Here is a 23198-nt window from a genome sequence, read left to right on the forward strand (position 1 = left end):
CAGACAGACACACAGACAGACAGATAGACAGACAGATGCACAGACAGACAGACAGACAGACAGACAGACAGATAGACAGACAAACAGACAGACAGATAGATAGACAGACAGACAGACAGAGAGACAGATAGACAGACAGACAGACAGACAGACAGACAGACAGACAGACAGACAGACAGACAGACAGACAGACAGACAGACAGACAGACAAACAGACAGAGAGACAGTGGACACGCAGTATACATGTTCGTCTTAATTCCCATCCGACCGTAAACTAGAGCCCAATGTGTGTGCGAGTCTACTTCAAAAAGGTGATGATACGAAGAAAAGGTAAGATACCAGCAAACATAATTCTGCAATAATTGTAAGGTAGGTAAGCAGGTAGGCTAATTTATAGTAAGGTAAGGTTTAAGTGAGGTAAGGTAAGGTTTAAGTGAGGTAAGGTAAGTTTTTGGTAAGGTACGGTAGCTTTTGGTAAGGTAAGGTAAGTTGTTGGTAAGGTAAGGTTTTTGTAAGGTAAGGTAAGGTAAGTGTTTGGTCAGGTCAGGTCAGGTCAGTTCAGGTCAGGTCAGGTCAGGTCAGGTCAGGTCAGGTCAGGTCAGGTCAGGTCAAAGCACGGCAAGATTCAGTTAAGGTAAGAAAAGGTAGGGAAAGATAAGGACACGTTAAGGTAAGGTTTAGGTCAGGCTAGGTCAAGTACGGTAACGTAACACAGTCCTCTTAGGTTAGCCTCGTGAAAAATGGGTTTGTTTTCTGCATGCGTTTCTGCTTTTCCAAGCCCTGAGGCTTTCGCTGTGTGAACTTGGGATCTTTGTCCTGCGCATGCGTGCACACAGTATGTTCAGACACCGAAGAGATTTTGCACTAATTTGACTACACCGATAGCGACGAACTTGTTTCAAAGCAAGCTGTATACCAATGAATCTCTCCGCGCCTGATAGGCATCACCTTTAACACTGGAATGCCTGCTGATACCTAAGAGGTTGCACCAGAGTGCAATGCTAGATATCATTGCCGTTTTAATTGGTAATTTGAAGTGAAATGCGAACTTTTATTACGAACGTCGAGACTCATAATTATGTGGTGCGCTTTGAAAACTGTCCATGTGTGTCTAACAAACTGCTTTTACTTGAAAGACGCATCCACAATTAACTGCGTAGGAATGTCAGGATGTTTTCTACAAATGTTGATGGCGTAATTGTATGTTACATTTCTGTAGTTATCCCCAACCCTTTTATTTACCCCCGGCATAAACTGCCATAATAAGGATGTCCAGAGTAGCTGAACACAATAAAACAACAAAAGATTAGAAAGAACTGTGACGCCTTGAAGGGAGAAAAACGCCGACAACAATGAAACGGAACAAGCACAAAGAAATAATTGTGTTGCTTTTGTGGTTTTTAAGCTGTCCATGTGTTGTTCATCTGGAATATTTATTTGTTTGTTTGTTAGATTGATGGTTTGTTTCTTTGGCTTTTTTATTCTTGTGTGTGTGTGTGTGTGTGTGTGTGTGTGTGTGTGTGTGTGTGTGTGTGTGTGCCGGTGTGTGTGTGTGTGTGTGTATGTGTGACTGTGTGTGCGTGTGTGTTTGTGTGTGTGTGTGTGTGTGCCGGTGTGTGAGTGTGTGTGTGTGTGTGTATGTGTATGTGTGTGTGTATGTGTGTGAATGTGTGTGTGTGTGTGTATGTGTGTGTGTGTGTGTGTGTGTGTGTGTGTGTGTGTGTGTGTGTGTGTGTGTGTGTGTTGGTTTGTTCGTCTATATAACTTCTTTTGAAGAGGTATAATCATATTCGACTGCAGTAGAACACAGTGTGCAACGTCTACATAGAAATGCTGTGTTACATCATCCATCGCATGACCTTAATTACTCTGTGTCTGTTAACCACCCACTATACCACACACCCCACCCCACGTCCCCGCGCAACCTACCCCCCCCCCCCCCTTCCTCCCCGACTGTGCGTGACGACCTGCACTTTTTTGCCTTTGCAATGGCCGTTGGAGAGGACATCAATATTCATTAGGCCCCGGATCATACGTGTAGATATCAACCCGCTGCTCCATGCAATACAAACGTGTACACACTGCACGTCGTAATGGGGTAATCATACTCGCTCACCTCTCTTTACGAGCCCGGGGGGCGGGGGGGGGGGGGGGGGTGGAGGGGAAAACTTCGTTATGTAAGCTGAGCAGTTTCGGAAGAAGTGCCAATGCCAGCGAACACAAAAACCGTCAAACGAAATTGAAAAAGGAATAAGAATCGAACATTGCATGTGAAGAGACATCATAAAATAAGAGGCGAAGCCTTCAAGGCTCACGTAAGAAATCGACAAACAGTAACACAAACTCAATCACTCCGTCACACATACACACACACACACACAGTGAGCATAGGTGACACTGTGCAAGAAAGCGAGACACTAGATTTCTCGTGACGTCTAACCCTCTTACGCCATAATGTGACGTCTTCAAATGACGAAATGTTAAAGTTTCTACCACAGACATACACACGCACGCACGCACGCACATACGCACATACGCACATACGCACGCACAGACAGACAAAGTTACGATCGCATAGGCTACACTTCGTGAGCCAATAAGGGGCATAGGTAAACATTTCTTGAACAGCTTCATATCACTTGCTGTTGAAAGACAAGGCAGTGTGCTGGACTTTGACATGTGCAGTAAAGCTTACATGAAGACGACGAAAAGAATAAAACATACACAAAAAATAGAAACATACCAACATGCTCCACCTGTAAAATCAATGCTGGTAGATATACCAAAACCTCGGTGTTAAAACTTGCTGCGGCAACATTCACGAAATATATACTTTGCGTAGTTGACTTCGTCCACTTAATTATAGACTTAATTATAGACTTAATTATAGACTTAATTCTTACAACTTTTCTAGGCCAAAGGATACCTTCTAGAGATAGATTTTTTTTCAGAAAGACAGGTCGCATTTGAAGGTCATTACACAATGATAAACACTGACAAAGAAATGATCAAGGTACCTACCCTCCACCTCACATCACAGACACGGGGACATCTTCCGTCGTTCACCTCGAACTGACACTCTTACTTTCACTAATGACCCGATCTTCTTTTTTTTCTTTTTTTTTACAGCGAGGCAAGCTCATTACTTCCCTTTAACGGATGGCTGCTTTTCACTGTGTGCAGAAAGACGACATTAATTATATCAGTCCGTTCCTTGTAAAATGTCTTGCAAAGCAACACCAATCTCTCTCTCTCTCTCTCTCTCTCTCTCTCTCTCTCTCTCTCTCTCTCTGTTTCTCTCTGTGTGTCTTACTCTCTGTCTGTATCTATATGTCTCTCTGTGTCTCTCTATGTCTCTCTGTGTATCTCTCTCTGTCTCTCTCTCTGTCTGTCTCTCTCTGTCTCTCTGTCTCTCTCCGATTGACAATTGTCCTTTTATTGTCTTTATTTTTATGTCTTAGTTTAGCAGGGACAGATTGTAAGACTAGGCGTGAGCCTAACATTTCCATCGTTGAGTAATAAAGTTCGTTCGTTCTCTGCCTCTCTCTTTCTCTCTCTCTCTCTCTGTCTCTCTCTTTCTCTCTCTCTGTGTCTCTCTCCCTCTCTCATGCTCTCTCTTTCCCCCCTCCCCTTCTCTCTCTCTCTCTCTCTCTCTCTCTCTCTCTCTCTCTCTCTCTCTCTCTCTCTCTCTCTCTCTCTCACTTTCTCTCTCTCTGCGATTGACAATTGTCCTTTTATTGTCTTTATTTTTATGTCTTAGTTTAGCAGGGACAGATTGTAAGACTAGGCGTGAGCCTAAAATCTCCCTCCTTGAGTAATAAAGTTCGTTCGTTCGTTCGTTCTTTCTCTCTCTCTCTCTCTCTCTCTCTCTCTCTCTCTCTCTCTCTCTCTCTCTCTCTCTCTCGTTCTCCCTCTCTCTCTCTTTCTCTCTCGCTCTGACGCCTTCCCTCTCTCTCTGTTTTGCTCTCTCGCAAGCCCTCTCTCTCTATCTCTCTCTCTGTGCCCCTTCCTCTCTCTCTCTTTTTTGCTCTCTCTCACGCCCTCTCTCCCACACCCTCTCTCTCTCTCTTTCTCTCTCTCTCTCTCTCTCTCTCTCTCGCTCTCTATCTCTCTCCCCCTCCGTCTATCTCTTACGCTCTATCTCACGCCCTCTCCCACACCCTCTCTCTCACACTTTCTCGCACCCGCCTTCCTATGCAAGTATTTCTGTACCCGTTGGGCCACTTGCCTTTTTAACCTGCCCTGAGTCAATATGTATTGCTGACCTTGACCTTACAACACTGAGGATGGGCAGCAGACCGATCATTACCGGTTCCCTCTGTGTATTTATGTGTTTACACTCCAAAGTGAGGGGAAAACTTAACGTGTTTGTCACTATTACCCCCCCCCCCCCCCCTCTACCTATGTGAGGTTTCTCTTGCTCTCGGCGGAATGTCTCACACAATGTAAACACTGTGAACTATTACAACGGACTCCCCCCCTCCTCAATTTTTTTTCCGGTCGCCTCTTTATCAGGACTCATCTTTCTCAGAAATGTAGTTTATTTCTGTAAATCTACGTCCTTTTTAAGACCCTCTTTAAGGCGTAACTTTCCCATCTGAAGCGGTCACAGCTGAGATCACCATGTTGAGCCCCTCATTCTGAGGCGCCCCTCTGCATGGTTAGCGTTAGACGGTCAGGGTAGGTCAGTGAGCTGTGACTGAAGGCACATACATACACGAGACAAAAAAGCGACAGTAAAAGTGTTTTAATACAAGGTGGCTTCACCGAATGTAGTGTGACGTTAATGCGACGACCTGTTGTTGCAGCAGCACAATTAAAACAAGGTGGCTTCACCGAATGTAGTGTGACGTTAATGCGACGACCTGTTGTTGCAGCACAATGAAAGGACGCAGACAATGAAGAGAACGTAAATGATCACAAACCTATTGAAACACACACACCTATTGAAACACACAAACCTATTGAAACACACAAACCTATTGAAACACACAAACCTATTGAAACACACAAACCTATTGAAACACACAAACCTATTGAAACACACAAACCTATTGAAACACACAAACCTATTGAAACACACAAACCTATTGAAACACACAAACCTATTGAAACACAAAAACAAAGCAAGCAAAACCTATACAACACAAATGAACATTTAACCTGCTAGCTAGCTTAATATAGCCTTGGCAAAGCGAGCTTCAAAACAGCATGGCTGACATGACAGCATCAGGTATATATAAGTGTATGTGCTCATTCATTTATGGGGAAAGAGCCTTGCCTCGGGGTTGCTTGCGTTAATTTATTCAGGTTGAAGGCGACACGCAAATTGCTTCATAAGCTTAGGCCAGACTGCTGTATTTGTGAATACGCATAATGTGCAGTATGACGGCAGAGACAAAAATATGAGACCAAAAAGTCAGCTAAAGAGTTTATTCGTATTGTAAATCTATGTGTAAATGAACATAGAAGCCCCCGCCTCCCCCTTCACTGGCCTTAAAAGATGAGAAAAACAACTTTGAGAAAAAGACAAAATAGAGAGAGAGAGAACGACAGAAAAGAAACACCACACACACAAGGAAAGAAACAAAGAAAGAAAGGAATAATAATGATACGGTTACCCTATGTCATAGTATGAACAAAATAGCAAGAACCGTCGGCATCGGAGCCCATCCAGTGCACAATTCAACTGTTTAACAAAACACTACTTGTGCATGTAGACAAACGCTGCAGAAAAGCTCGAGACAAAACAAGGGCAATAAACAATGCCTTACCTGTGATCAACAATCCTTCAGGTACAAGGTAACCAAGGTAACCAATTGTGGTTTTTTTTAAATCCTCATACCCGACACATCAGTGACGTCACACAGTACGTAACACCTCAGGAACTCCGAAGCATCAAACTAATTAGTCCAGGAGCTGATTGCAAACAAAGCACTGCAGAGCTTAGGGCAGTATGTCACCACCGGCTGTTACAGCACGCATTGCCACACTGAATCAGATATACAGCGCCACGGTCATATTCATCGTCACCTCGCCGTGCCTCCGCGTAAGCCACGATTTGTCAGCTGGGGGGTTCACCTTGCAATCTGCGTCTCTCCCGCTCCTTCACTGTCACGGTCCCTCACCCGTCATTGCGCTGAGGACTCACGGTGCAGGTAATGCATATGCATGTCTCAGACATCGTTTGTATGTTCAGATGCGAGTTCTCTTTCTTTCTTTTCTTTAAGCTTACTTGGTGTTTTTTTTAATTTATTTTTTATCGTGCATCTAGAGGGAACGGGAGGTAACACTTTTCTTTTGTGTTGACACCTCTGTTTCTACTTATCTACTGTCGTCCCGTCCCGCTAACGGGGCAGGGAGAGTTAAATTTCGTGGCAAAGGTCAGTGCATGACATAACTTTCACATTCAAAAACACAAGGTTTTTTTTAACGTTTATTTAACCTACAAGTATGTCCTTGTTATTCGTCCACATAAAAGCGAGAAACTGAAGTTTTCTGGGGCTTGGTCGCTGCGTTTTCATTCACTCTCTGTCAGCAAGCTGACGACAGAGCGAGGCTTCGAGAAGGTAGCAAGGCTTCCAGTGCAGACGGAACTTCACATTCAGACACCACTCAAATAGAGGCTTAATTGACGCGTTTTCGTGATGGCCTCTAACCTGAACGGAACACTTTGTGTTGGTTTGCTTGTTTTTCGTGATGGCCTCTAACCTGAACGGAACACTTTGTGTTGGTTTGCTTGTTTTTCGAGATCGCCTCTAACCTGAACGGAACACTTTGTGTTGGTTTGCTTGTTTTTCGAGATCGCCTCTAACCTGAACGGAACACTTTGTGTTGGTTTGCTTGTTTTTCGTGATGGCCTCTAACCTGAACGGAACACTTTGTGTTGGTTTGCTTGTTTTTCGTGATGGCCTCTAACCTGAACGGAACACTTTGTGTTGGTTTTCTTGTTTTTCGTGATGGCCACTAACCTGAACGGAACACTTTGTGTTGGTTTGCTTGTTTTTCGTGATGGCCTCTAACCTGAACGGAACACTTTGTGTTGGTTTGCTTGTTTTTTTGTGATGGCTTCTAACCTGAACGGAACACTTTGTGCTGGTTTGCTTGTTTTTCGTGATGGCCTCTAACCTGAACGGAACACTTTGTGTTGGTTTGCTTGTTTTTCGTGATGGCCTCTAACCTGAACGGAACACTTTGTGTTGGTTTGCTTGTTTTTCGTGATGGCCTCTAACCTGAACGGAACACTTTGTGTTGGTTTGCTTGTTTTTCGAGATCGCCTCTAACCTGAACGGAACACTTTGTGTTGGTTTGCTTGTTTTTCGTGATGGCCTCTAACCTGAACGGAACACTTTGTGTTGGTTTGCTTGTTTTTCGAGATCGCCTCTAACCTGAACGGAACACTTTGTGTTGGTTTGCTTGTTTTTCGTGATGGCCTCTAACCTGAACGGAACACTTCGTGTTGGTTTGCTTGTTTTTCGTGATGGCCTCTAACCTGAACGGAACACTTTGTGTTGGTTTGCTTGTTTTTCGTGATGGCCACTAACCTGAACGGAACACTTTGTGTTGGTTTGCTTGTTTTTCGTGATGGCCTCTGACCTGAACGGAACACTTTGTGTTGGTTTGCTTGTTTTTTTGTGATGGCTTCTAACCTGAACGGAACACTTTGTGTTGGTTTGCTTGTTTTTCGTGATGGCCTCTAACCTGAACGGAACACTTTGTGTTGGTTTGCTTGTTTTTCGTGATGGCCTCTAACCTGAACGGAACACTTTGTTTTGGTTTGCTTGTTTTTCGTGATGGCCACTAACCTGAACGGAACACTTTGTGTTGGTTTGCTTGTTTTTCGTGATGGCCTCTAACCTGAACGGAACACTTTGTGTTGGTTTGCTTGTTTTTCGTGATGGCCTCTAACCTGAACGGAACACTTTGTGTTGGTTTGCTTGTTTTTCGTGATGGCCACTAACCTGAACGGAACACTTTGTGTTGGTTTGCTTGTTTCGTGATGGCCTCTAACCTGAACGGAACACTTTGTGTTGGTTTGCTTGTTTGTCACTCCTTATCGGTGACCAAGGTAACGGCAATGCCTAGCGGGGGCGCCACGACACAATATGAGAAAGCACTTTCATTAAGCTGGGACAGCTTTTGAAAGAAAGTAGAAACACAGTCTCGGCTTACTTCCAAATTGAGTGTTGACCATCCATCCAAAGGGGGCGAGAAAATACCTTCTTCTGTCCGGTCGCTATGTCCACCCCTGTCGCTCTTGGGTCGGGCTGTGGTAACTTGAGAGTGGGTGTGTTCTGGTGAAGAGGGAGAATTGGGGGAGGGGGGGAGAGCGGGAATGGATACTCGTGTTTTGAGGAGGGCAGGGGAAGGCTGCAGGGGGTCAAGGTCACTGTATATAATCACAGCACGACTTTAGTCTTGCGGTTCAATGAAAGTCAGCTCTTCTCGCTCAGTGGTTGTTCAGTGTTTATGAGAAAGAAATGACAGAGCGAGCCAAGAACTCCGTATCTACCGGTCATTGAAGCGTGTCGGGTCGCCAATAGAACAGTGATTGTCATTTCAGCGTGAGATGTCACTGCTTCGGTCACGCCCTGGCTGCGTCCTAAGTAACGCGTTCACACATCCTGTTGACCTCGGCGCTCCAACATTATTATCATTTGTGTTTTGTTTATGTTTCTGTTTTTGTGTTGTTGTTGTTGGTTGCCTTTTTTTTTCTTTTGGGGGGAAGGTATAAACTTTTTGTTTGAAGTTACATTCCTTGCTGAGTAGACCGTTCAATCCGATCTCGTCAATGTGCGAAATTGATACACAGACACTTGACATTCCTGCTCAGCGCTGACAGCAGGCAGTCTGGTGGTGTTCGGTGTGTGCCGAAAGGGAGCAGAAGGGTCCAAGACAAAACGTGAGTGCATTCTCTGTAAGAGAACTTCATGTAGGCGTTTTTCCTGTATACAGGGAATGTACCCGGGTTCATTTCCTGTAGGAATTAAGTACGATACCGCTCAATATCTGTGGTGTTGTCAGTGCTTGATTGTTTACACGGGGAGGAGGATATCTTGAAGAGAAAAGATCGAGATCGGGCACTTCTTTCAGAGAGAGAGAGAGAGAGAGAGAGAGAGAGAGAGAGAGACAGAGACAGAGACAGAGACAGAGAGAGAGCGACCAAGAGAGAGAGACAGAGAGAGAGACAGAGACAGACAATGACAATGACAATGACAAATCTTTTATTTTTCGAGGGTGACAAAAATAAGCATAGATATGCTTTTTTGCATCTGGCCCTCGCCCTAAAGAGGGACAAAACTATGACTAGGGAAAAAAAGGTTACATAAAAAAATTAATGGTAGAACATATAAGTTTGTGTACATGAAGCGCATTATATAGAAGCATTGTAGATCATAAGGTATTGTTCAAAACTGGGTGTAAAGCAATGAAGATAAACGCAAAGTAAGCATACTTTGCAAGAATACATTAGCTCAGCAAAACAATGTATTACAGAGCCAAATCTTCGTGATTTTGTCACAATAAACCATAATTCCGATAATGAACAACTGTATACAAAGAGAACCTACCAATCAAGTTTATTTGTTCATAGAGTTCATTAAATGGAACGAATATTTGGTTCTAAAAGAATCCGTATTGGTGGATTGGCGCAGGGCGTCCGGAAGAGCGTTCCAGAGGCTGCTACCTGAATAAACAAGACTTGATTTAAATAGGTCTATCCTAGGAAGAGGAGTGTTTAGTTTTTGTGAAGGAAATAACGAATAACACTGTAACAGGCAAAGTTTGACAGTGATATCCTCCACGCTTTTAGAGCGCTAACCAGAGATATAGCGTGACATAGCGAAGTGTAGTGCACGCACTGTGAATTCAGCTCCCTGACCCAGGAGAGTTGACGTTGTAAATCGCAACGAAGGTATCGTTACACTTAACCACTGTCCGGGGACAGAGAGGGGTTGTCACAGTAATCGACCGGGAGAAAGGAAGCCCGAGTAAAGCACTTAACAGGTAAATGGAATAAGCATTTGAATATCGCTAATGTTTATCGCATAAGTTGAATCGACTAACACTGTAAACTGTAAACATAGCAGACAGATATCTAAGACAAGATGTCCGCTATTTATGTTTGTGCAGTGCGTCATATAACCGGTCGGAAAGGAAGATAGTGGCCAGATGACAGTATGAAGGATCTGAGAAGCCGCCGAAGTATCATGCCTATAGACCCGCATAGCTGAGATTCGACGGGATTTCGAGAAGCTAGTGCAAGGTTATGGTTGTCCGTATAGTTGGACCATAGAGGTCACAGGGCGATAGAAACTGAGTAGACCGAGGTCGCCAGCTGAAGGAATTAGTAGTTAAATACATTTCCTAGTGAACGGCCATAGACGCTGTGTAATTCTGTGTATGAACAGAGTTAAAATATGTCTACAAGATCTTAATTACTTAAGATAATTTATAAGGAATGTTTAGTAGGCAGAGCAGACGGTGATTTAAGTCTGCCGGAATAGGAACTATAACTGTTTTTTTGACTACACACGAGCCGTGAGTCGATACCCGTAAAATAGATATCGTGTGCCTGTGAGTTCACGGACTGTTTGAGTAATTTTCTCTACCTAAGTGAAGGGTAGAGAGTGTTGTTACTGCAATTGTGTAGAGATTGTAATCTCGAGTTAGTTTTGCTTACAAAACTGTGAGTACCGGATTTTTGAATACCTAACATTTATGTTTATGATTGTGTGTATTTGTGTGTATGTTGTCATAGCTGAATAATACAGTGGAGGGAACCTACATTTGGAGTTGTGTTTGATTCCTGTATGACAGCATATTAGCTCATCTGCATTCATTCACAGTTTAATAAAGTGGTGCGAATTCTTCAAAGAGAACTTTGAACAAATGGTTTCGGGTACATTTTCTGTCATAATTGTATGCATCATTATTCCTTTGTTATAATTCATTCTTTACTTTAGATGTATATAGTCTGAGTCGGTGAGAGTAGTCTGTTTAAGTAATACTACGTTTTGCGCTCTTTTGTGTAATCTGCTGAGTAGCTTTAGGGAATTATCACTTGCTGCGTCCCATAGAGTGGATGCGTAATCAATAAGAGACTGAAAATGAGCAGTGAAAAATAACTTTCTGGCTTGACAATTAAGGAAGTGTTTAATTCTTGATAAGAGGTGCACTTTCTTTGACACTAATTTACTAAGTTGTTCAACGTGAGTTGACCAAGACAGGTTGTCATCGATGTATATAGACACCTAGAACTTTGTGATGGTCGACTTTTTCCACTATATTGCCGTCAATCATTAAATCGGGACCAGTTGAGGTAAAATTCTGTCGAGAGAGAGAGAGAGAGAGAGAGAGAGAGAGAGAGAGAGAGAGAGAGAGAGAGAGAGAGTGTGAGAGAGAGAGAGAGAGAGAGAGAGAGAGAGAGAGAGAGAGAGAGAGAGAGAGAGAGAGAGAGAGAGAGAGAGAGAGAGAGAGAGAGAGAGAGAGAGAGAGAGAAAGACAGACAGACACTGATAGACAGAGAGAGAGAGCAATAGTTGAAGTGGCGAGGGGAGTGAAGGGTGAAAGAAAAACAATACTTAAACCATCTGAGAGAGGAAGAAGCCCCGTCTCGCTGTCCGAGTTAGCAGTCATTGAACCCGACTATCCAAGAAAACAGGGGGTACTCCATTGTTTACCGCTCTAACCCACGGCCTACCCGGCAGTCTCGCCACATCACAGGACTCATGTCAAGTGACATACCCACCACCCCTCGCATTTCTTCTCTGCCCACCACCCCTCGTATTTCTTCTCTGCCCACCACCGCTCGTATTTCTTCTCTGCCCACCACCCCTCGTATTTGGTTTAAACAGTGTTTATTCAACAATTCATATATGTATTTGAACATTATACATGTTACGGATCATCAACAAGCTCAAGCTTATGGTGGTGACCCTAACGGGAGAATTTAAAAATGTGGATTACGATAACTTGCGACGAGACTTCGACAAGTACTTTTTAAACCAAAACAAACAAGAAACAAACAAAATGTGCAAACATTTATATACATATATATATATAAACATATTTGACAAAAAGCAAAGGCATAATGGAGACAGGACACGACAATAGAATGGACAAAGAATATAAAAGGGAAAGAGAGAGAGGAAAGGAGAGGGAGAGAGAGAGAGAGAGAGAGAGAGAGAGAGAGAGAGAGAGAGAGAGAGAGAGAGAGAGAGAGAGAGAGAGAGAGAGAGAGAGAGAGAGAGAGAGTACATAAGTATACATCACAATTGCATATTCCAATAACAATCGCTATAACTTCTTAATTAAATTTAGACTTAAATTATCTATAATGAATGGGGCATACTGCACTCAAATTCGTTTTGCCCCAAGTCGGCCAGTTGAAATAATATATTCCTGGACTTAATCAAAAACAGATTCATTTAGTTCTTTTGACAAACTTGCATCACCGAATAGGAGTGTTGATAACGTAATTTGATCAGTGGGGAGAGTACTTATTGTTCTGGTTCGGTCTCTATCGTATTGAGGGCAATCTAAAAGAAAGTGTTTTACGTCTTCTGATGCGTGGCCACAGGCACACGCTGGATTATTACTCAAATACCTATCGACTAGGTGCTGGTTTAAATCGGTCATGCCTAACCTTAATTTACTGTGAATCACTTGGACCTGTCGTTCTCCAATATAAAAATAGGGTGGCACAACTGGATCGTTAGCAGTTAGGTATCTTTTAAATTGGCTTATGGATTCGATAAGTTTGATTTCATCAGGCAAGGCATTCCATAGATGTGTTGTTGATGGGAAAAACGATGATTTATACAATTCTGTTTTATACGATGGAATCTTGCGTTCTAATGGGCGTCTCCTGTGATACGGGTTTTCTGCAGATACGAGAGGTGGGAGTTCAGCACCTAAATAAGGGGGAACTTTGTTATGAACAAATCTTATGAAATAATATTAATTTATGGCGTTTGCGTCGTTCAGAGAGTGTAGTAAAACCCGATTCTTGATATAATTTTCGGTGACTTGTTCCTCGAACTGCTCCAATAATAATTCGTATTGCCTCTAAGTGAAGACCTTCTAATTCATCTGCCAATCCGGTAGTGCAATTATCCCATACGACGTCTGCGTAATCAATGCTTGGCAATATGAATGATTTATACATGTTCTCTAGGGATTTTCTGCTTAATCTATATTTATATGAGCGCAGACAAGAAATCAATAAGCGGCATTTGGCTACGATAGATTTTATTTGGGACTCCCATTTACAATTATTTTGAACGATTACACCTAGGTGCTTGTGCTTTTCTACATCTTGTAGTGTGTTATCGCCGAACTTCAATTCAGTAAAATCTGGAATCTGTTGTCTGCTTAAATTTAATAATTCCGTTTTAGTTTGATTGAAAAGTACTTTCCATTTTTTTGCCCATTCAAAAATTTTACTCAGGTCTGAATTTAAAATCTCGGCTCTGAGAACAGGATTTTCAATGGATAAATACATACTTGTGTCATCAGCGAATAATTTGATAACAGATTCAATATTTTTCACTATATCGTTAATATAAACGAGGAACAACGTAGGGCCTAATACTGATCCTTGTGGGACTCCTGCTGAGACGGGTAAGTATATTGACTTATTTCCTTTTAAAACAACTGCCTGTTTACGCCCAGAGAGGTAATCTTGGAACCAGATTAAGAGCCGTCCACGTATTCCGATTGCTTCCAGTTTCCTAATGAGGCCCTTGTGCCATACTTTATCAAACGCTTTAGATATGTCAAAAAATACGGCTTGAGTAGGAATATTATTGTCTAGAGATTTACACAAGTCATTATACAAAGAAATTAACTGGTAGGTGGTGGAATCTTTTGGTATGAATCCAGACTGGTAAGGCGTAAGAATGCTGTTGAGAGTTAAGTATTCAAATACTCGTGACTGGACACATTTTTCAAACACCTTTCCGATACAGCTTAGGAGAGAAATGGGTCGATAATTTGAACAATCAGTTTTATCTCCTTTTTTAAAAATCGGTGATACATGGGCTTTTTTCCATTCCATTGGAAACCTGCCTTCCTGGAGAGATCTGTTATACAAGAGGGTTAAAGCTTCTGAGATGTGCCTGGCACTAGATATCAAAATTCTGTTGTGCACCTGGTCGGGACCAGCGGCTTTTGTTTTATCAAGGTTTATTAAAACTGTTTCTACTTCCTGAGTACGTAGGATCACATCGTCCAAGACACTATCTAATCTGTCAACGTCAGGAACGTTGTCATCATCATCTGGTAATTTTGACTGTTCAACAAAGAAATTATTGAAGAGTGTTGCTTTTTCTTCATTTCCATAATGTGTTACACCATCAAATATTAAGGGTGGAATTGCGTCAGCGTTTGAACCTCTTTTCGCCAAGAACGATTTAACTAATTTCCACCAACTTTTTGTCCCGAAATTATTCATTTCTGATACTCGACCGTCAATTTCTTTTAAATATTCTAATTTCCGGGTTCGTATAGCATCTGTGTAATCGTTGCGGATATTGCGAAAGGTTTCCCAAGCATCGGGTGTATCCAAACGAGCTGCTATTGTATGAACAACTCTTTTCTTATTCCGTAATTTCAATATGTCTGATGTTAACCAGGAGGCATCGTTTTCACGCACAGTTACCGTTTTAACAGGCATACAATTCTTTGCTAATAATAATACATTTTCTGAAAACGTCTGTGTTGCCTTGTCAATACAATCTTGACTCGCGATCTCTATCCAATTAACGTTCTGTAATTCAATCGTTAGTGCATCAACGTTTAATTTATTATAATCAAAAATAACACGTTTAAATCTATTCTCTTTCGGAATGTGATTTTTCAACTTCAGTAATGGAACTGAGTGATCACTACAAACTGGTGGCAGGACCAAGACCTCATCAACAATGTCCGTACTTGCTGTTAGAATCAAATTAATACAAGTTTTGGAAATTTCGGTTATTCGGGTTGGGAATTCAATCAATTGGTGTAAATTATTCAGAAAAATAATATCTAATAAGTGAGTGGAGGGATTATTACTGTAATCAGAATTAAAATCTCCAAGAACAAAATATTTGTGGGGTAAATTGCCAACCATTCTAATTGACTGGTCGACCAACTTCCAATAATCTACAGTTGAATTTGGAGCTCTGTAAAAGGAACCAACAAGAACTGTCTCCTGATTCAATTTTGTTTCAATCCAGACTGCTTCTAAATCGTTAACATCTAAATCAGGTCTATATTTGCAAACTATATTATTGTTAACATAGACTGCAACCCCACAGTGGGGATCATTTTGTCGATCTTTCCGTACTGGTAAATGAAAACCAAACCTAGAATACAAATTGCATTGTCACTAAATGCTTCTGATAACAAAGTTTCAGACATGGAAACAAAATCAAACAGTTTCATTTCACATTCCAAATATCCAATTTATGTCTTAAATTTCTCACGTTCATGTGTACGACGACCAATTCCCCCGAAAGCCTTGTGTCCCGAGGTCCAGGATTTAAATGCACATCACCAGCCAGCAATATTTAATTCAATATATGCAATAAAACAAAAACTACAGAGATTGCCATAAAAATAAATACACGACTAAACCTGTCAAGGCTACGTGTTACAATAAAGTCTGTTTGGACAGGAGGACATGTGTTTGCTTTACAACGTGAAGTGGGAGTCAAGGAATTCAGGAAGAAAAACAGCATTAGCGCCACAACACAACCGTCATCACCTTGAAAAAAGAGAACTAAAAATGCCGGGATCTGTTCCTTATTCAGGAAGGATAATTTTCGTGAAAGTCTGTTTGCAGTGGGGCAAAACCCGCCGATTCTAGCCCTGTGACTTTGAACATGTACTGGCATTACGTGATAGCATCTTTGAAAAGTTTAGCATGTAGTCTGGGCCAGAAAGGCGGAATGCATGCCTGGGAAAATACATTTTTGAAGTAAGAAGTACAACGTTCTCTGAAATACATGGTACAATATGAAATATCACATCTCTCTGAAAATTCAAAACTCTGGGAATATTTATGCAGACACATAGTATTAGACAAGGGACAGAAGAAAAAGAGAGAGTAAACAACACAATAGACAACTTAGCAATGAAATATAACTAAATTCTAAAAGTTCTAAAAAATGTAAAGAACACAATTTGGGAAAACAAGACTTGGTTATTACTGCGAAACTTTGCCTGGTCAAGGAGACGGCTTTGTTTCGCAACATTGTTCCTCGTATTTCTTCTCTGCCCACCACCCCTCGTATTTCTTCTCTGCCCACCACCCCTCGTATTTCTTCTCTGCCCACCACCCCTCGTATTTCTTCTCTGCCCACCACCCCTCGTATTTCTTCTCTGCCCACCACCCCTCGTATTTCTTCTCTGCCCACCACCCCTCGTATTTCTTCTCTGCCCACCACCCCTCGTATTTCTTCTCTGCCCACCACCCCTCGTATTTCTTCTCTGCCCACCACCCCTCGTATTTCTTCTCTGCCCACCACCCCTCGTATTTCTTCTCTGCCCACCACCCCTCGTATTTCTTCTCTGCCCACCACCCCTCGTATTTCTTCTCTGCCCACCACCCCTCGTATTTCTTCTCTGCCCACCACCCCTCGTATTTCTTCTCTGCCCACCACCCCTCGTATTCCTTCTCTGCCCACCACCCCTCGTATTTCTTCTCTGCCCACCACCCCTCGTATTCCTTCTCTGCCCACCACCCCTCGTATTTCTTCTCTGCCCACCACCCCTCGTATTTCTTCTCTGCACCAAGAGGGTTTGCGAGCATTAGGTGTAATCAGGGCCGGACCAGTACGTTTTTAGGGGGGGGGGGGGGCTAAAATGTTGAAGCGGAGTCGAGGGGCGAAGCCCCCGTGGGGGTATGGGGGAAAAGCCCCCATAAGCTGAAGACATGTTAACATTTACACATGAAAAATTATCCTATTCTTGCACAAAAAAGTAATTTAAATAATGAAATAGCACCACCAGAAATTTAACATATTAATTTAGAATTGATGCATGAAGAAAAGATCAACGAAACAAATGTTCTACTTTTATGCCAAAAAAACACATTCCAAAATCAAATTATACTGTATTTTGCCACTATAAGATGAACTTTACAATGTTAGTCTGTTTACATTACTTGGCATTTCAAACATTGAATGAAAGTATCTAGACTTCAATCTTACCGTAATGGGTTGAAAGGGGTGGTGCAGGCTGAGCGTGGTGGGAGTGTTTGTAGAACTGATGTGGCCTCAGTAGCTTACTGTGCCAGCATATCCTGGGGCAAAACTTTCATCAGTGTTCTGTACTTCAGTGCAAAGCTGTCTACAGCTGCTGGAACACTGCCGGGCATGTCTCTGTGAACCCTTAGCAGGGCCAGTCCATTCAAGCGATTCTGGCCCATTGTTGACCTTAGGTAGTTCTTCAATGTCCTGAGACGACTGATGGACCTATCACACTCAGCACTCGTGATGGGAAGAGTGCAGAGCAACCGCAACAACTGGTGTATGTTCGGGAAAATGTCACTGTCGCACACCTTCAGAGCTTCCAGTGCCGTCGATGGAACATCGTCCTTGTGCTGCCATTTGTATACCCAGCGGTTGTACTCAGCTTCAAGTTCATCGATACTTGGAAGGTCTGCTTCCCACAAGCTTGCCAGGCCCTGAATTCAATCCGGAACTTTGTTGAAGCCTTGTGCAGCATGTTCCACCACATTGGCAGGAACCAATGTCAGTCCATCTGCAGCAAGCTGGGGATGCGAGAAGCGAGACTGGAGCTGTGAAGACAAGTAGTCCAGGAATGGAATGGCCAAAGAGCGTCGAAAGAATTCTTCTGCATCCTCTGCCGGATGGTTATCCCTCAATGTTTGCCTTTGACACTGCCTTGTGATTGTTATCTCTAGGCCGCAAGCCTGTGCCATGTTCTTGCATTCAACAAACCACTGTATATAAAAAAACCACACACACACACGTCTTCTGGTGATTTTTCGACCCACCTCTGGCCTTAAGTACTTTATTTTAACAGCACTGGTGCCAGTACAAAAGTGTGTTTGTTCTTGTGCAGATGATGAGCAGAACGAGGTTGCCATATTATTATTATTAAGCTCTCTCTCTCTCTCTCTCTCTCTCTCTCTCTCTCTCTCTCTCTCTCTCTCTCTCTCTCTCTCTCTCTCTCTCTCTCTCTCTCTCTCTCTCTCTCTCTCTCTTTCTCTCTTTTTTTGTTGTTGTTGGCCGGGGGGCCTCTCGTCCGGCCCTGAGTAATCACATTTCAGGTAATGAGCTGGAACAAGGAGGGAGGGCTGTGAGACCATTAGTACAAAACTACTTTAGTTTCCTCAATTAAGCCGTAAGGTCGTTGACGTCTTTCAAGAAACAGACGCCCCGTTTGAAAGTGACAGTTAGACCAGTAAGCATTAAGATAGGAAGCTTGATGCTTCGTCACGAAGACAGAGAAGACACAAGTGTTTTGAAACTTAAGACTCGCTTCGTGTATGAGCATTTTAGTTTCGCTGGCCTTTTCGTTATCACTCAGTTTCTTACATTTCATGAAGTTGGGAGACGGGCTCTAGTGCTAGTACATACCACGCAAAATCTTCACGAGTTCGACGGTGCGTAGCCAGTCTTTTTACTGAAACGTCAGTGCTAAAGCATCGAACAGCCAGTTGGGATAAACTTCGCCCAATGACGAGGAACAAAAGATTGCAGGTGAGAAGAACAAGAACAAGATAACAATGAAAATGTAAACACCAACAACATGGACAATAAAAAACGAACAATGTTTTCTTGTTTTCGCCCAATTAATTCGAGGCCTGACTCAAGCAAGGTACATGTACGGGCGTTTTAAGCGCGAAGAACTCGCGTCACGCTTCGGTGATACTCCTGTCAGTTTGCCAATCATAGCTGTCTCTAAGTCTATTAAACTTCTGAGTTATATTCTTGTAATTGATTCTCTGACAGTTAGCCAGCTCAGGCGTGTCACATATCCATGCACTGCTTCCAGTGGCACGTTTGGCAGTATATGTTCTTGTCTTCCTTCAACATAGACTTATCACCCCCCGCGGGTTAGGGGGAAGAATTAACCCGATGCTCCCCAGCATGTCGTAAGAGGCGACTAACGGATTCTGTTTCTCCTTTTACCCTTGTTAAGTGTTTCTTGTATAGAATATAGTCAATGTTTGTAAAGATTTTAGTCAAGCAGTATGTAAGAAATGTTAAGTCCTTTGTACTGGAAACTTGCATTCTCCCAGTAAGGTAATATATTGTACTACGTTGCAAGCCCCTGGAGCAATTTTTTTATTAGTGCTTTTGTGAACAAGAAACAAGTGGCTCTATCCCATCCCCCCTCCCCCCCCCCCAACCCTTTCCCCGTCGCGATATAACCTTCGTGGTTGAAAACGACGTTAAACACCAAATAAAGAAAGAAAGAACATAGGGGAGGGTAGGGGGGGGGGTTTCAAGGTTTTTTCTCTCATGGCTTTGACTTGTCAGAGAGGAGGCTATCTAGTACAGCAAATTAAAGCGCCCGTCAGGACCGACTACTATGAACGTTACACGTAGTGCTCCTGGATTTACCGGCCTTTGAGAAAGATGTCGCGGAACGTCACCTATCAAACACATCGCTCACAGCGTCCTCTCTGGAAAGCATTTGAGGCGACAGAAAGTGTGATGGGCCATGAAGACTAGGGGAGGGCGTGGGCAGGATATATTATACCACCGGGGTTTACCAGGACACACACTCAGACCAGACACCAATAGAGACGTCATTGACTCCCATTACATGCAAATGACCGTTGCAGGTCATCAGTGTGTAGGACAACCAGACCACCACCAAGCCCGCTCCGAGTCCAACAGAGCCATGCGTGTCAAGCCGCTACTGCTCCAGTTTACTGACCAATTGGACGCCAACCAGTTGCAGGTCAGTGGTGTGTGGCGGATGACGGACAATGTCAGGGCCGCTATGCGTCAGAGCCATGCATTGTATGCAGCCTGTGCAGCATTATTTATGCAAAATCACATCGTCATTATTTATGCAAATCACACGGTCATTATGTATGCATATCTCACTGTCATGGTGTATGCAAATCACACTGTCATTATGTATGCAAAACGTACTGTCATTATGCATGCAAATCACCCTTACAGGTCAGCTGGGCACGGGGCAAACTGGGCAACGCGAAGACCACACTTTCCCACAAACCCATCGTGTGCCAACAACGCAGCATTAAACGACATCTGGACAACTCAAGTCGCCGGTGTATTTTCCAAATGTTTGCTAGCTCTTACATACATCTGGTTCTGAGCAAGGACATATTTTTCGTATCTCAAACTCACAGCTTGGCGTACATAAACATTTTGAAGAGGTCTTTATCAAATAAACCCTAGTCTTAGCACGAAACATACCTTCAAGAATTAGCATATCTGCGGCCTGATGTCAGATGCCAAAGTGCAGCAGTCACGTGTGTGTGTGTGAATATGCATGCTTCTGGTATGTTGTATCCACCTGGGTATCGTCTTCATATTTCTGGTGACGTCGCTGTTTTGTTTATCTCGCCAAACTCAGAGATATCGTACTTCCCGTGTAAACTAGCATGTTAACCAGTATCAGGTCTGGAGTTCGAAAAGACGAAGAATATTGAAGAAGAAAAAGAGGTTTTAATGTGTCCATGCTTTGACACTGCACGTGCGACTGGGATCCATACACAATCAACAGTCGGGCTGCTTCATGAAAAGGGACACACACACACACACACACACACACCACACACCACACACCACACACCACACACACACACACACACACACAGACACACACACAATCACAGACACACACACACACACACACACACACAGACACACACACAGACACACACACGCACGCACGCACACACACACACACACACACACACACAAACACACACACTCACACACACACACACACACACACACACACACACACACACACACACACACACACACACCAACAATCAGCTACATTGCTGCCGCTTGCGCAGAATCGGATATTGTTGCTCAATTATTTTTTTTCAGAACGACAAAGGTGTCAGTTAAGAAATATATTGAGCGAATCATCCCATCACAGCAGGGAGAGCAGCCAGGATGTTCATGTCCTGCTTTGAGCTAAGCGACAAGGGGTCCTTCCGCTTGGAAGCAGGGGCTGATGTGTGATGTGTGATGTGTGATGGTGTGATGTGTGGTGTGCTGGTTTGATGTGTGATGTGTGATGTGTGATGTGTGGTGTGTGATGTGTGATGTGTGGTGTGATGGTTTAATGTGTGATGGTGTGATGTGTGATGGTTTGATGTGTGATGGTGTGATGTGTGATGGTGTGATGTGTGATGGTTTGATGTGTGATGGTGTGATGTGTGATGGTGTGATGTGTGGTGGTTTGATGTGTGATGGTTTGATGTGTGATGGTGTGATGTGTGGTGGTTTGATGTGTGGTGGTTTGATGTGTGATTGTTTGATGTGTGATGGTGTGATGTGTGATGTGTGATGGTGCGATGTGTGATGGTTTGCTGTATGATGGTTTGTTGTGTGATGGTGTGATGTGTGTTGGTGTGATGTGTGATGGTTTGATGTGTGATGGTTTGATGTGTGATGGTATGATGTGTGATGGTGTGATGTGTGATGGTGTAATGGTGTGATGTGTGATGGTTTGATGTGTGATGGTTTGCTGTGTGATGGTGTGATGGTTTGATGTGTGATTGTTTGATGTGTGATTGTTTGATGTGTGATGTGTGATGGTTTGATGTTTGATGTGTGATGGTTTGCTGTGTGATGGTTTGATGTGTGATGGTGTGATGTGTGATGGTTTGATGTGTGATGGTGTGATGGTTTGATGTGTGATGTGTGATGGTTTGATGTGTGATGGTTTGATGTGTGATGGTATGATGTGTGATGGTGTGATGGTTTGATGTGTGATTGTTTGATGTGTGATGGTTTGATGTGTGATGGTTTGATGTGTGATGGTTTGATGTGTGATGGTTTGATGTGTGATGGTTTGATGTGTGATGGTTTGATGTGTGATGGTGTGATGTGTGATGGTGTGATGTGTGATGGTTTGATGTGTGATGGTTTGATGTGTGATGGTGTGATGTGTGATGGTTTGATGTGTGATGGTTTGATGTGTGATGGTGTGATGTGTGATGGTTTGATGGGTGGTGCACGAGAGAAAGAGGGTACATCTCTAAAGGTGTGTGTGTGTTGTGTGTGTGTGTGTGTTTGTGTGTGTGTTTGTGTATGTGTTTGTGTGTGTGTGTGTGTGTGTGAGTGTGTGTGTGTGTGTGAGTGTGTGTGTGTGTGTGTGTGTGTGTGTGTGTTTGTGTGTGTGTGAATACGAAAAAAAGTTATTGTCATGAAACGTAGTGTTTATAAGACACGGGAAGATAAATAACCAAATGATTTTTTTTTGTTGTTGAAGCAATTTATACAAATTCTCCCAATTTAGTTTGTACATTGTGCACTTGCAAAAGTTGACTTGGTACATCATATGAATATATAGGTCGATTAATTTCGATTAATGTGTATTAATATGTGTATTAAATTAAAAATTAATGTATGTGTGTGCTTGTATGTGTGTGTGTCTGTTTCGGGGGGGGGGGGGGGGGGGGTAGGGTCCAATCTCACAATCTGACCGACCAATAGGGATCCTATCAGCGCGTCATTTTTATCTTCTTACTTCCTTGTTATCCCATATGTAGGACTCAAAGCGCATGGTTTTCATGTTCATCTCGTCTTGAAATATGTACCTTATGATCTTTACATCAGCTGAGTGTAGGACTCGCTGTATATCTCTGTCGTACCGTCTGACCTAGTGTGCCCCACACAAATGAGATCAGTGGTACTGCTTATTACTGCTCAGCATGTGTGTGTGTGTATGCGCACGCGTATGTGCGTGCGAACGCGTGTGTTTGTTTGTGACTGCATGGATTTAAACGATGAATTTGCTTTTGTACTCCTGTTCTTTTTGTGCCTTAATGCTGTATTTTGGTTTTGTACATGTGTATAGCAATGTCATTGTAAAGCGCTTAGAGCTTCTAGGTAAGCGCTCTATAAGTTTCCATTATTATTATTATTATTATTATCCGTTGGCCGTGTCGCAGTCAGACTTCGCTGCAACTACTCATTATGAAGCACCTGTTAGCCGTACGGACCTCAGAGATCGGCGGG

The 23198-nt window shown here is 42.9% G+C and overlaps 1 long non-coding RNA gene across 1 annotated transcript; it reads left to right on the top strand.

Moving 5' to 3' along the window:
* Positions 1-5680: 5680 nt before the first annotated feature.
* Positions 5681-20655, top strand: LOC138955674 (uncharacterized). Its single transcript, XR_011452325.1, has 3 exons — positions 5681-6158; positions 19808-19926; positions 20154-20655. It is a non-coding gene; the product is annotated as an uncharacterized lncRNA (long non-coding RNA).
* The last annotated feature ends 2543 nt before the right edge of the window (positions 20656-23198 follow it).

The sequence above is a fragment of the Littorina saxatilis genome, linkage group LG2 (genome assembly GCF_037325665.1).
Source record: "Littorina saxatilis isolate snail1 linkage group LG2, US_GU_Lsax_2.0, whole genome shotgun sequence".
Classification (NCBI taxonomy): Eukaryota; Metazoa; Mollusca; class Gastropoda; order Littorinimorpha; family Littorinidae; genus Littorina; species Littorina saxatilis.